Source organism: Pangasianodon hypophthalmus, chromosome 4, assembly GCF_027358585.1.
Source record: "Pangasianodon hypophthalmus isolate fPanHyp1 chromosome 4, fPanHyp1.pri, whole genome shotgun sequence".
NCBI classification, from domain to species: Eukaryota; Metazoa; Chordata; class Actinopteri; order Siluriformes; family Pangasiidae; genus Pangasianodon; species Pangasianodon hypophthalmus.
In genome coordinates, this window is record NC_069713.1 from 26,383,170 (window position 1) to 26,397,389 (window position 14,220).

At 37.4% G+C, this 14,220-nt stretch overlaps 1 protein-coding gene across 5 annotated transcripts in view; it reads left to right on the forward strand.

The window, feature by feature from the left end:
• Positions 1 to 14,220, forward strand: part of tnr (tenascin R (restrictin, janusin)) — a 171,186-nt gene that overhangs the window by 15,432 nt on the left and 141,534 nt on the right. The gene's annotated exons all lie outside the window — the stretch shown is intronic.

The window sequence follows — 14,220 nt, forward strand, 5'->3', positions numbered from 1 at the left end:
AATAGAACACCGAGATTGCCTATCTCATAAGCAGCCCCCATTTGACTGCTTCACTGAGCAAATTTTATAGCCATCCATATAAGTCCATGGACTGTGCAACATGCTTTCGGCAAGCAATTAGCAATAGCTAGTTAGAATCACTGCTAGCTGGCAGGGAAATAAATTACACTAAATATACAGTCCAGCACTCATTTATCAAGACTATGTGTATCCTATAGCCATATAGGTATACATTCGTCAGGTCATGTTGTTACAGAAAAAGTAGTTTTTAACTATTAACAAGCATTAACCACTTTTACAATACACTGTGTCTGTACAGACACATTTCAAACCAGCTTGGACAAACAAGCTTGTCATCTCAATTCATTTAATGACTAAAATGCACTACTAAAACACAAACATGCCAGAACATTTTATCAAAACAGGAGCTCTACTAACAAGAACACTTTGTTGTGTCAGCACAAAAAGAACCTCGAAGAACTGGTGACATTACAGTAGGTGCACTATATAAGTACAGTATGTATTGATGATGTAGCACTTTACCTCCCTATATTGTAGTTTGTATAATAATTGTTGATTTTCCCTTGGTTGGATTTTAATAACAAACAGAATGGAATGGCATCTTGACTGTATAGAATACTGTATATCATATACAACAGGAAAAAATCAGTTACAAATGAAATATGCTAGAAAGAAAATAAAAAATACTAGCATTACAGAAAAAAATAAACTTGATCATAATCCTTCTACCTTTCCTATGTGGTTAGTTAATAATAAATTATATAGGAGAAAAAGTGACTCCATTTTTAATGGACTGTAAATCAGTATGTGACTGCATAACTGCATGCCTTTTTGTCCCACGGAAATGTCTGCACTTTTTCTTACCTGTTTCCTTCCATAGAGATCTGAAAAATTAAATGAGGCCCTGATTCAGGATTTATGGGATGATATTACTGCACATATTGTGCTGTTGGTACCTCTTTGACTCACCGTGGCCATTTTCTTCTTATCTCTATCATTTTTTGTGATTTGACTGTAGCTCAGGTGGTATTGTGTGTAATTTACCTAAATTCTTATACATTTGACATCTTATTCATTTGGTTTTGAACTTCAGTACAATCTATTCGGAAACATTATATTTGCAAACTGGGCTATAGAAATACACTTTTTTTTTTTTTTTGCTGTTGAAGGAGTGAAAATTATGTTATTAGGAATGGATTCTGTGTCAAAACAGTTCACACTGAACACTGATGCACTGAGCAACTTTGTGGAGAGTTCTGAAAAAGTCAAGCATTTTATACAGAAAGTTAGAATTTTATACAGAAATCTGTATATTTTGTTTGCTTGTTTTTAGTTGTCTTGCATGTTTTGTCCTTGTCTGTGCCAGATTCCTCTGGGTACATCGCTTTCCTGAATTCAGTTATGGCTGAACAGGTGATTCATTTGAACTAACAGCTGGAGAGAAAAAATATTGCTCTTGTATTCCATAATTTATTAGTATCATGTTTGCGAGTGCCCATGGCTAGATTTGTGCTTTCAAAGTGAGTGCTATGGCCGGATCTCGGCTGAATTAATTCTGGTCCCTCAAAGTATCAGTGACATTTTGGATGCAAAGCAATAATCCCCAGCTACACTGTTATTAATTACAAAGTCGCCATAAACAAAAAACGGAATGGTTGATCTGGTCCTTCTCTTCCTCTCTCTGTTGAGCTACACATGCTACTCCTGAGATACCAGTGATATATCCTGATGCCCTACTTCTGGTTGCTGTTCTCATCGGTTGAGATCACTCACTGCTGCTGGGGGTGGCCCCACATGGACGGCCTGAAGATCAGTGGGATTGCTGGGGATGGTGCCACTTTGGGGCCGTGGAGATGGCTTGGGAGTCTCATATGGGGAGGTGTACTGTGATGGCTTGGGACTGCGATTGCTGTGGTGGCCTTGGGGCTTCAGTTGGCATGAGCAGCTTTGTACTGAGGACTCCATCAGTGGACAGTGGATGGGTTTAACAAACCGGACTTCTTGTGAAAACTGTGATGAAGTTACTGGTTGCACAATTGCACTATTTGTTCATATAGTACACAGTTATAGAAGGGATTTATTTATAATTGCACTCTCCATTATCACCCAGATGAGGATGGGTTCCTTTTTGAGCCTGGTTCCTCTCAAGGTTTCTTCCTCATATCGTCTCAGGGAGTTTTTCCTTGCCACCGTCACCTCTGGCTTGCTCGTTAGGAATAAATTCACATATTTACAATTTATTTTGGTTTAATTTAATTTGAATCTATTTATTTCTGTAAAGCTGCTTTGTGACAACATCTATTGTTAAAAGCACTATACAAATAAAATTGAATTGAATTGAGTCCTTGCTGAATTCTTTGGCCAGCTTTTTCCTATGCTTTTCAATTACCAGGGGCAAAGGCTGTGGCTTCTATCTTTAATATGCATTTATTTGTTTATTTATTTATTTTTGTTTTGCTGATGATTGCACAGGATGAGCATGTGACAATATATAACAGCCATTTTTGTGTAGCTGTAGTCTGACCTGATCATGTCGCCTGGGGTGGACATGTGCAATGAGATAAAATCCGAGCTTTTTACCTATTGATTGTGTCATTATGTTCCAGCAGTGTAGATAGTGGAAATAGTGGCTTTGAGCATGCTATTACACCACAAGTATGATCATGCCAGTCATGCTGAGAAAATGAGAGATACTAAACTGTCAAACCAGAATTATTGAAAAAAAAAGGAAGCAGTTAAAAAGGATGGTGGACAGGAGTCTGCATGAGCACTTTGACTGGTCTGTTGCTACACAACCCCATACACATAGGGCTTTGATGGAGAACCTTAGGATTAGACAATTCAGAGAGAGCAGATTTTCCACGTTTCCTTCTTGTTTCCTCCAAGAAATGGGTCATGCAAGAATTATATATGCCTGCATCCTTTTCCAACTGTACTTACATCAATGCATTTTCCATCAGCGCATTTCTCTTTCTATAAAGGACACAATATTGCATTAGGCATCTGTCGATCACACTTTCAGGGCTGGTTATACAGTGGAATTAATTAACATGGATCAGCTATCTGAACTCTGTTTCACCAAAGCAACTAATTAATAATGAAGGTCATAATAATGAACTTTCCACATTGACGTTTGTGGAGGAGAGCTTCCACATATTAAGTATTGGTTCAATTTAAAAAATTTTGATGATGCTTTTATATAGCTGTTGAATTTCTGAAATAAGCCACTTTTATTTTTATCCTCCTATATTTGTTTAATTTGATTAAATTACATCCTAGAAGTGTGGGATGGTCAGTAGTATGTGGAGTGAAATAGTACAGAGAATTTAAACAGAAAACTGGGCTTGACATTTGCATTGTGGGCTTGATATTTGCATCATATCTCTAGTGTAGCTGTGCAAGTGATACTAGCATCAAAATTCTATTAATTTATCTGTGATGAAATCCATTAAATCAGCAGGTGCATTATTACCTGTGGATAGCTCAAGTGTAGCTGCGAGCTAAAAAACAACCTAAATAAATAAATAAATGCATCAGATTACAATAAATCCCCAGAAGCATGTAATTGGCGCCACTATGTTGCATATTTGCATAAGTACTTTTTAAATGAGGCCTGACCCTCAGTGTTGTTTGTAAAATTTAAATTAAATGAAATAAAAATAAAATAAAATACCAGCAAATAGCAGAAAACATAAGTGGTAAATGAAGGAGTACAGTCAAATTTGCTGTTGTCTGATCATTGCGATTTTCTTCTGTAGAGGCCAGAACAAGCTTGAACAGTCACAGTAAGGTGTATTAGACCTCCTGACAGAACACTTTGTCTTCAGAACTTACCTATTTATCAACCTTATTAATAGGCTGCTATTTAGGTTGTAAGGAAATTAGCTGTTTAGGTTAAGCTGATGTATTCTCCACCAAAATATGTAGGAGATTAGCAGATCAGCTCAGAAGGGGAAATTTGTAAATTTAATATTTTAATAGCTGATCGACTATTCGCCCAGCGATAAGTTGAAATGACTGTATTTATTAATTGTGTATGGGATATTACCTCCGTGGCCACCGGCAATAATATCCTAAATATAGTGAAACACTATATTAAGAGCACAGTAACAAGATCGGCAGTTTAAGGCAGTAAATTAGAAGCACAGAGACACAAGACACTTGCCTTTAAAAATCAGACGAGACTTTATTACTATTCTAAAACACAGAAACTAATCTAACACAAACACATGCACGCAAGCACACACACACGTAAACAGGGTGAAAATGGCTTTGAAAAGAGAGTGAATGAAATTCCGAGTTTCTAGCAGTTTTTCAGACCATGACCTGAACGAACCATCTACTTATCAGTTTAATTTAACATTCGCTTTGTTTAGAAGCGCTTTAAACTTGTATTAAATGCACCAGTTCAGTGAGAATCTGGAGGTACTACGTATATTTGCGTTTATGTTGCCAGGATTCCCTCGTTGTGTTGTTGGTTGGAAGGAGTTTCCGGGGATGTCAATTGGTCGGTAGTCTGGTTGGCCTTATGTAGCGTCTCGAAAGACCAATGAGGAAGATAAACAGAGTGAGGCACGAACCCGGAGGAGTCTAGTAGGTGGGTTGCATAATTTTGATGAATGGTTCACAGCGGTGCGAAGGCGAGAGTTGGAAGCTTTGCATGAACCAGTCTGGATGCAGAGTCTCAGAGCAATCTCCTCATGATGACGAGGGGCAAGAACTAAGCTCTTGGTTGATGGGACTTCTTTCAGATGAGGATGGAGACTCACTTGAGCTGTTAGTTGAAGACAACTCCTTGAAGATGTTGGTAGAGACTCCTTGAAGATGTTGATGGACTCTTGCAAAGATGTGTTGGATGAGACTCAGAGTTTCCTTTGTGTCAGGGGGTTTTAACCCTTTCCAGTTGGGCTGACCCCAAAGTGTTTGCTCCAATCAGCAGGATCTTGGGGCAGGGTGTAAACTGTATTCTCCTCCTCTGCCACTAATTAACATTCTGGTCTCTGAGTTATGTGCTTTGCAAACTTTGCACAAGGTTAAGTTAGAACTTTAGTCAGGAATTTGGTAACATGCATGTAATACATTGTACTCAACTTCACATTATACCAACCCTTAGGAAATTCAATAGGGATCACACACATACCAAACACGACATACCTGCTATTATTGATACTCTCACAAACACTATGATACCTGATCAAAAGCATCATAATGACCTGGTGGCTATAAGCATGACACACATACGGAATGACATTAAAAGAGGCAACAAGTTTTCAAACTATGGTGCATCATCTTAAAAGTCATTGACCTTACAGGAGATGTAAAGTAGCCTTATGTAGACTGTTAAAGCTGGGTTCTGTGGAATGTATGAAGCCTGGTGAATTTTGTGTTTCTGGGGAGAACAAAGGTCTCATTCCATGAGGGTCCTTGGGTGAGTCTGTCCCCCCCTTTTCTGTAGTTATCAGTTTTACCATCGTGTTGGGTGAGCCATCTGGTCTTGGCCAGCGATCTAGATCAATAAGTTTGACAGAGGTTCCTCTTGACTAAGAGGGTTCGTCCTCTGGTTCTTACAATATAGGCTACATGCAGTCTGCACTTGTATTGTGCAGAAATTTAACACAGTATTTAAATGAGATGACAATAAAATGGACTTCATTAGTGGATGGTTCAAATATATGAAATATGTTAGAACAATAGTGCTGATTTGAGATCAGCTCTGTACATCTACATAGTGATAGGGCGATTAATATTTTGAGATACAGGTATTTTGGTTTGCACAGTAGGTGTGGAATAACACATACTGTATATCAATTAACTGAGCACTTTTTAGAACAAACAATATTAACATGTTGATCAGATGGCATGGAGTCAGTCCATATCATTTCTCATTTTGAATTAGTATTATTTAGAAAACAAAAACAGAGATAGTGATGTGAGACAAAGTGACAGACACTGAAGAAAGAAAGCTGAAGAATATGACATTACCAAAAGTGAATGGATGACTATCCATGGCAATTCCTGTTTCTTCGCTCAACATGGGTCAGAGATATAGCCTGTTTACATTACACAACACCTGAGTGGTTCATAAATATTACTTCTGCTTCAATAGAGGAGGTAGAATTAACCAACCAAGAGCTGTTGGTTCCTTGCACGGAAACATATAAGACAGGCACACATAATAGAATAGATGGATAGGGTAGGGGTTTCTGATCAATACTTATCTACATTTGTAAATATAGAGAGGGAGCAAGGGGAGGAAATGCAGATGTAGCAGATGAGCACAGCTGTTTAAATAAATTTTTCTGAAGGGTTTGCAGAAGCTGCTACTTCATGCTGTTTTTCTTATAACCTGTCCCTATATGGTACAATGCTATATGACCATGAGCCACCAGAACAGCTTTCATGCACATTGACAGATTCTACACATCTCTGGCTCTGTACTGTACACTGGAACACTATTCTTTTAAAAGATATTCTTTTAATTAGTAGTAGAGAATACTTTTTAACAAAATAAGAGTTGCAAAATAAGAGACACCACTCCCATCAGGATAGAAATGCTTCATGATTGGATAAAGGTTGTTGTTGTTCTTCATCTTCTTTCAGGTGCTCCTGTTAGGGGTTGCCACAGTGGATCATTCATCCGCATATTTGATTTGGCACAGTTTTTACACCAGATGCCCTTTCATCATAGGATAAAAGTGATCAGTTAAAATGACTTTGTATTGATCTGTGCTGACTGTTCCCTCGAAGAAGACAACTGAACCCAAACTATGTCAGCAAAATGCCTCACACAGCATGAGAGCCACCAGATTTTTTCTTTACTTTATTTTTTAACTTTAATATGTTGTGTCAAGTACAATGTCACTGTTAAGAAGCAAAGCCAAACTTGTGAGCTTAGCAATAAAAGCTTAGCAATAGAGTGGTTTGCGACTGAATAATGGCCATAGTGAAATTAAAAATATGTACTAAAGAAAACCCAGGTACTACACAAGACAGTTTTATTTCAGCTTATGTTCATCTACCTTGATGGATGGATGGACGCAGATGGATACAGCATAGCTTATTATTGTTATGATTATTATTTCGACACCAATGGCTATGTTTACATGCACATCAAATTCTGTTTAAGGTCTGTATTTGGGTTGCAGCCATATTCTGAATACAATGTTTATATGCATACAGGCATCTGAATATACCTGTATGCATGGTTGTTGTAAGTATGTCTGAGTTGCCATTCCTAAATACCTAGCCTACAGCTAAGTATCTGTTAGCACCCACAATTCCCTGTGGACTGAGCATGTGCATATGTCTCCTTTCAGTGGATTTTCTGAATAAGGTGTTTGCATGCAACAAATTTCTGATTAAAACAGGCATATTCCAGGGTTGGGAATTGGAATTTGTGGAATCAGAATATTGTCTTAATCTGAATCAGGCAGTCGGATTGCGGTGTTTACATGACTCAATACTATTTAGAATATTGCCCAATTCTGATTAATATCAGAATATTGATGTGAATGTAAACGTAGCCACTCAACCACTTCTGCTTATGTATGCCAGAGAGTGTTCAGTTATTGCAAAGCGTATATTTTTTATATTACGTCTTTCTTTACACATTTAATGACTCTATTAAATGCTGACAACAAGCAGCATTCCAGTACAGGACAACACAATTATTAGCATAAATAACTATATTGCATTAATGTTATTTATAATGTTATGCAAAAAACTGATTATCAGCAGCAAATAATATTAAAGTGCAGTGTATACAATAGAACAAAAAAAATTTTTTGTGTATGTGAAATGCAATGTCTCTCATGTAAACTGACTTGGTATAGTACGCAGACATAAAAAGATGAACTGTGGGGGTAGGTCAGTCAGCAGGTCTAACATGCAGATCAGTTAAGTAGTCTGATGAGCTGAAGAAGCTATTCATAAATATGGAAGATTAGATATGGATGATCTGTAACTTTCATCCAAATGGGAGGTTAGTGAATAGGTCACTGGTGGTGTGAGAATCAGCTATCTCAATTCTGCAGACCTTCCTTATACACCCACCGTTCTGGTGTAAATGTTCTTTATAGGAAGAAGATGGAGAGTCTTCCCGTTCTAACTGCCTGATACAGAACATTGCATCAGATGGACTACAGAGACGTGCACTCCCAGAAAGCTCTGCAGTTTCTCCTGTCATATTACCCATGTGCAGAGGGTTGTGAGCCACACATGGGGACTCAAGTTGCACACTGATTTACTCAGACTTGAACTTGAGACTGAAGACTGAAATTTCAGCCTGGATAAAAACATAAACAAAATAATAAATTAAGATCACAAATAATTCAGGAAATTGATTAAATTATCCTGCACAGTTATTTATTGCACTGCTATTTGAGTGTAGCTGCAGCAGTAAAGCTTAACACAGAAAAAAAAAAAAAAGCAGTGTTAGAGCAGAGCTGTTTTTATAGTGCGGTCCCCAAAAGGCAAGTCAGAAAAACAGATATCCTTCCTTATAGAAGATTAGAAAAGGTAACTGAAGTGCCCAATTTCTAAAACTACAGTATATCCAAGTACACACAGAGGGGGTTTGTTTATCCTCACATGGTAGGGTGAATGTATTATAAGGATGCTAATATTAATACAGCTACAGAAGTACTGGTTATTGTTACTCATTTACTTTCTGCTGTGTCTTTCTGGTGCCACACACTACAAGAAACAATGATTATTCTCAGTCTGAGAAAGTGTGGGAAGCATGTAGATGTGTCATAATAGAAATGATTCGCTATTAATCTTTATTTTGATCCATATTATTAAAAAAGGCCAGTAAAAGACCCCCTACTATGTAAATGCTTGGGTCGGTTGACTTTTATATGCTGTTTTTGTGTTTGATTTATTGTTCATAATGCAGTTTAGTAAAGACATGAAATTACTTGTATTAACAATACAGTTTGTCCTTTTTAAACAGTAGAAAATAAATGCATTTTAGTTTAATATAATGAAGAACAGAAACAGCATATACAATGCAAATAATCTGCCAGACGTTATTCATTCTTTTAATTAGAGATAGTAATTTGGAGCAGCAGGAAGCATAGTGGCTGTCAATAATGTGGGTTGAGTCAAACGATGCATTAAATTTAAACAGTTTATGCAAATGAAGGATGAGGAGTGAAGTAATATGACAACTACGTCTTGTTTTTATTTTTAATCCAACAACAAAAAGTGAAGGTAAACTATAAAAAGGTCAGTAAATGCTGTTTTATATTTAAAGTGGTATATTAATGGTGTTTACCCTCCACGACACCCTAATCTCAAGCTTAAATCATACCAGCGATATTTCCCTAAACCAGGGAAATCCTTAGAAACATTTCATTGCATTGCCAAAAATTAATAAAACAATTGCTTGGTTAAATCTTGCTTAGTACATGTCTAAATGGTATCCAGGTGATTTATGGTGCAAAGGCATCATACATCGTGCAAACTACACATCATGCAGAAATGCATCATCATAACAGAGTCTTCCCAGATATTTAACACTACAGTACATTGTCTAAAGGTGACTATACAACATCTATAACTATAACAACTATATTCTTTTTAATAAATATAAGTAAGAATATTTATGACTGAATGTATATATTTAAAAATGTTACTAGCAAAAACTAAATTGATTTATTGATGGATGTGTCTTTTATTTCTTCAGGCACAATTCCATTAAGCTAACAATGTCCTTTATAAAGAAGACGTGACAAAAAACAGTTCAATACATGCAATCCAGAATATCAGTACACATTCAATCCAGAAAGCCGTCGATGAATAAGGAACAGGAGCAAAAGAAATTTGCTCCTTTAGCAGCATTGTACTCTACTCTGTCAAACGCCACTGAAATTGATGATCTTAATGTGATTTAGATTTAGATTAGGACATCACTCATTTCCTCACAGGATACTCACAGCACCCTATACCATTAAAGATGCTTAATGAATGTATGATCCTTCTGTGTTTTTTAAATGCACACCCGAGGGCATTTCAATGGACGACTAGCCAAATAGCAGCTTGTGTGAAATCAGAGATTTGACATATCTGTTCACCAATATCAAAGTCATGTTTTCAGCTCTAACTCTGGCTGATCCCTTGTTGATCTCAGACAGTTTCTACACAGGTTTCTATGTACAACAAAATGGGGAGTGAGGGGTTATTTAACTGGAAATAAAAAGAGGAGTGTTGTGTGAGGATTGTGTTCTTGGTGTTTAATGAGTACACCGAGTACTAGGTCAGTGAATGCACTGATCCAGTCCCCTTAGTAGGGAAGAATGACATTATAGCATCGCACGTCTTCTTCTCTTAATCTCCTGGTGTGCAGTTCTTTTGTGTGCCTCAGACTGACTTGCCAGGGCTGCACTGAGTAATTTCCTCATATGTAAGTTGCTTTGGATAAAAGCGTCTGCTAAATGAATAAATGTAAATGTAAATGTAATCATCAAATGCACTGTGCTGGACACTGGCCTTGTTTGTTGGTTCTCCAAAGGTGCTGTAAGTATAGTGGTATCTCCCAACAGGGCCTGGCATGACAGTGCCCAAAACCTCAATTTTGTAAGTAATATTTATATAGCTTTACCAGCTCTTGATAAGTTAGTGGTGAGCCCAACGTGAATAAATCATCAGACCATTTTCTGGGGTAATTTATCACTGTCTGTCATATGAAGTGAGACAAAATAGAAATATCACCTGCCTATCTTTACATTGTTTATTAAAAAAAAAAATTCAAACAGGTCATTTTATTACTGTCTCTAAAATGTGAATATGCAATGGCAGAACAACGGGACCCTTTACATTACATTACATTTGAGCCATATCTATGGTGCATATCCAAATAAAGTATCTGCATTTGCACACCCCCACACCCTTAATATTTCCTAAACAGTCAATAACTTGGTAGCCTTCTTATGGTCAGTAGTACTGTCTATATCTGCTTAACACTATAATAGCAAAGGGACAAGAGACCTACATTTAGATTTACATTTATGGCATTTGGCAGACGCCCTTATCCAGAGCGACTTACAAAAGTGCTTTGAAGCCTATCAAAAAATACATTCTCATACTGGCTCACTAGGTCACGAACTAGGAATACCATGAGTCCAAAAACTCAGTTGGGGTGGTAATAGACAAGTGCTCAGACAATACATTTTTTAGAGTGCTAATTTAAGTACTTTAGGAAGAGGTAAGTCTTTAGACGTCGTTTGAAGACTGCCAGTGACTCAGCTGTTCAGACATCCATGCGTGCGTAGGCACCTATTGTTTTCATTAGTGTTCTTATTATTATTCTGCTTCTTCTTCCGCTCACAAATTTGATGGCGAACACTCCGAAATGGTTGTGAGGCTATATCTCCATAATGCTTTAGCCTATTCAGACCAAACTATGTCATAGCCATTGTGAGTTGAGCCATGGTGAGTCAGCTGCACAGTTTCAGAACAATGCCACCTTGTTGTTAAAAATTATAATGCAATTTCAAAAAAATGCTAATAGCTTTTGACTCCTTTTGCTTATTGTCATGTCACTGGTCTCGCTAGATCCCTTGGGTCATGCGAGAATAATGATACCAATTACGCCATGGTCAGCTGAACTTGCTGCCCGCCATCTTGAATTTCCTGAAAAATCTACTTTTTCGAACTCTTCCTAGACCGTTGGTACAATTTTCACAGAAATTGAATTAGATCATCTTCAGACCATGCCAACAAATTCCAGTTGATTAATCAAACCATTCTCAAGTAACGTGTAAACGAGTTTGATGATGAGCACGCCGAAAGTGACATATGATATATCTCCGTAACGCTTTAACGTATTCAGACAAAACTGTCATAGCCATCATGACTTGAGATCAAACTTCGTATATGTTATAGCTATCATGACTTGAGCGTACCTGCTCTGTTTCGGAACAGCGCCACCTAGTGCTCACGAGATATGAAAAAAGCAAATTTTTGCTTTCCAGACCGTTCGTCCGATTTTCACCAAATTCGATCATCTTCAGTCCATGCCAGCAATAAGTTATGGATTTCGTGTTGCTAGACCAAACTGAAATGTCGGTCCAAAACCAGCGATAAACATTTTTCCTCAAAAGGCCATTTTGTCTGTCTGCCATTTTGAGTCATGTTAAAAACCTACTTTTTTGGAGCCCTCCTAGACTATTTATCCAATCTTCACAAAATTTCACATAGGTCATCATCAGAGTATGCTGGCAAAAAAACATTTTGATATCTCAAACCGTTTCCATATAACGCACTGACTTGGGGTTTTATTCAATATCTTGGCAACACTACTGCCTGTTGCACTGAAACGTGATATGTAAATCAAGACCATGCTGTGATGCTTGCTTATCTCCTTACTTTGCCTCTGTTGTGCTTGGCCCCGTAATTGCTGGTTGCAGCTATATTTATTATTCTGCTTTTCTGCTTCTACTTTGAGTCTATGGGAGCCCACAGAACCATACATAGGAAAGTTATGAAATTTGGCACACAGGCTGAAATGTTACCATAGCAAATTTGGACTTGCTATCTCAAACCCTCAAATTTGCACTCATGTTGATGCTAATAACTTTAGGGATAGAAACAAAATTTTTTTTTTCTCTGATTCCTTGGCTTGTGTCAAGTCGGATGCACCCTATGACATCATTTTCTGTCATGAAAATATTTCCGCCATTTTGAATTTTCTGAAAAACCTACTTTTTCAAACTCCTCCTAGATCATTTGTCTGATATTCATGAAAATCAGATCATCCTCAGACCATGCCGACAAAAAGTTATCAAAGTCAAGTTGATTAGTCAAACGATTCTCAAATGACATCCAAGCAAATTCGATGATCAGCACGCTGAAATGGATGTGAGGCTATATCTTTGTAATGCTTTAGCATATTCAGACCAAACTTAGTATATGTCATACTGACCATCATGACTTCAGGGTACCTGCACAGTTTCAGAACAGCGCCACCTAGTGCTCATGAGATATGAAAAAAGGATATTTTGGCTTTTCAGACTGTTCATCTGATTTTCACCAAATTCGACTCAGATCATCTTCAGTCCATGCCAGCAATAAGTTATAAATAATAGGCAACGTCTTTGTCCATGTTCATCATTGACTATGAGAACAACTGTGTATCTTAATAACATGGCCACCATCTGCCAATCACATTTCAGTAGTTTTTATACAACATTACCAAAGACTGCTCAAAACACTATGGACATTTTTGCCTTTTGGGCGTAGCAGTTTGTGCAAAAAAAAAAAAAAAAAATCAGTCACCAGGTGGCACTGTCATGTTTTACATGTGTGTGAATTGATTTATATAATGTGGTTTTTCAGAGAAACCCAAGGCTGTATTTGTGTAACTGTTTGATTTATTGTGATGAAACTTTATATGTGCCATTGAAACCTCCCCAGACAATGGCATATCAGTTTGATAACAGCGCATCTACTGGTCAAAAGTTATATGAAATTGTACACATCAAGTATTTCTCCTTATGGTTTGTGGATTATTTAGCATAAAATAATCACTACTGTCACATCACTTCAATAATCAGTATTTTAACTCAAATTGGCATATATGCCCTGAAGGTGCCTGAGAAATCTGTGGCAAGCGGCACAGCAAATTTTGCCTCTGTTGTGCTTGGCACCATAATTGCTGCTTGCAGCTATATTTATTTATTTATTTATTTAAACTGTATTCTATGCAAAATGGAAACCTATTAACAGGGCAGATCAGTATAATCTGGCGATGTTGAGCTTGTGATTTACTGTGGTAAACAGGTATATTGTTGTGTTTACTGCTCATAACACCAAAAATGCTTCCCAGTTTTTCCTTGCATAAAATCCATTTAACATAGCCTGCCAGCAGAGTGATGGCCAGGAAAGAAGCTGCCCAAAATCCTTAATTAAATGCTTGATTGTAAACCTTTTTTTAATGAGTGCTAAAAAGCCGTTGAGAAAGTTGTGAAAACAACCAGAGGAGCGTCAGACTAAACAGAACACCTGTCACAGAATAAGTGTCAGATCTGGCATGCACATGGCACAACAATAGCCTTGTCTGCAGTGAGAGAGGGAGAAAGTGTAAATTCACTGCTGTGTGCACCAACTCAATGAAGCATTCTGCTTATTCAAACCTTTGATAAAGCGGTCTATCTTAAAAATGTTTATTAGGCTTGGCTTGGCAACACTGAAGCTATA